This window comes from Pteropus medius, unplaced genomic scaffold (genome assembly GCF_902729225.1).
Source record: "Pteropus medius unplaced genomic scaffold, Ma_sr-lr_union100, whole genome shotgun sequence".
Taxonomy (NCBI): domain Eukaryota; kingdom Metazoa; phylum Chordata; class Mammalia; order Chiroptera; family Pteropodidae; genus Pteropus; species Pteropus medius.
In genome coordinates, this window is record NW_024340851.1 from 1691308 (window position 1) to 1693129 (window position 1822).

The 1822-nt window shown below is 32.8% G+C and overlaps 1 pseudogene; it reads right to left on the reverse strand.

Moving 5' to 3' along the window:
• Window positions 1–1156: 1156 nt before the first annotated feature.
• Window positions 1157–1275, reverse strand: LOC120592071 (uncharacterized; annotated as a pseudogene).
• Between the last annotated feature and the right edge of the window lie 547 nt (window positions 1276–1822).

Sequence of the window (1822 nt, forward strand, 5' to 3'; positions counted from 1 at the left end):
AGTAATTAGCAAGAACATCAACAAAGAGTAAGTATATATAAACAAAACCATAAAGACCATAAAAAGACCAGTCTGAAATAAAAAATACAATAACTGAAATGAAGAATACACTAGAATAAATCAATAGCAGATGAAGCAGAGGATCAAACCTTCAATTTAAGAAACAATGTAGCAGAAATCACCCAATCAAAACAGAAAAAAGAAAACAAGAATAAAAAAGAAGATAGTTTAAGAGACCTCTGGGACAAAATTAAGCATAACAATATTTGTATTATAGAAAAAAGAAAAAAAGAGCAAAGGATTGAGAACTTGTTTGAAGAAATAATGACAGAAAACTTGCTAACTTGGAGAAGGAAAGATATACAAGCCCAAGAAGCACAGAGAGTTCCAAACAAGATGAACGCAAAGAGATCCACACAAAGACACATTATAATGAAAATGGCAAAGATTAAAGATAAAGAGAGAATCTTAAAAGCAGCAAAAGAAAGACAACTAATCACTTACAAGGGAACTCCTGAAAGCTGTTTCCTGATTTCTCAACAGAAACATTTCAGGCCAGAAGAGATTCACACAAAATATTCCAAGTGATGAAAAGCAAGTACCTCTAACCAAGACTACTCTACCCAACAAGGCTATCATTTAAAATTGAGGTTGAGATAATGAAATTCTCAGACAAGAAAAAGCCAAAAGGATTCGTCACCACCAAGCCAGTATTACAAGAAATGTTAAATGGCCTCCTTTAAGTATAAAAAGGGGAAAAACATAAATATGAATAATAAAATGGCAATAACTATGTAAGCATCAATAATCATTTTAAATACAAATGGATTAAATGCTCCAATCAAGACATAGGGTAGCTGAATAGATAAGAAAAGAAAACCCATACATATGCTGTCCACAAGAGTCATTTCAGATCGAAAGGCACACACATTGAAAGCAAAGGGATTGAAAAAGATACTTTATGCAAATGGATATGAAAAGAAAAGCTGGGGTAGCAATACATATACCAGACAAAATAGACTTCATTATTTATTTATTTGTTTGTCTATTTTTTTGGTGAGGCAACCCTTGATTGACCTCAAAGATTGCAAGGACCTTGTCATCTTACAATCCCTTTTTAAAAAATTTTTATTATTATTTTTTTTATTATTTTTTATGCCTACAGCACCTGATCTTCCTAGATGGTCTCTCATCCATGTACTAACCAGGCCCAACCCTGCTTAGCTTTCGAGATCAAACGGGATCAGGCTTGTTCAGGGTGGCATGGCTGTAGACCAAAATAGACTTTAAAACATAGGCTATAGTAATGGAGACAAAGAAGGGCATTACATAATGATAAAGGGATCAGTCCACCAAAGGGATATAACTCTAGTAAACATGTATGCACCCAACACGGGAGCACCTAAATACATAAAGTAAATATTGACTGATATAAAGGGAGAGATCAACAGGAATACAGTCATAGTAGAGGACTTTAACAAACCATTGACAACAATGAAGAAATATTCCAGGGAGAAAATCAACAAGGAAGTAGTGGCATTAATTGACACACTACACAACATGGATTTAATTGATATTTTTAGAGCATTTCAAACAAAAGCAATTCAAAAATATATTCTTTTCAAGTGCATATGGTATGTTGTCCAAGATAGGTCACATGTTAGGCCACAGAACAAGTCTTAGAAAATTTAAGTATCATCTTCAACCACAATTGTTTAAAACTAAAAATCAATTACAATTAAAAAAAAAACTCAAAAACACACATTAAAGCTAAATAACATTCTACTAAACAATGTATGGGTTAACGACGAGATCAAAGAAT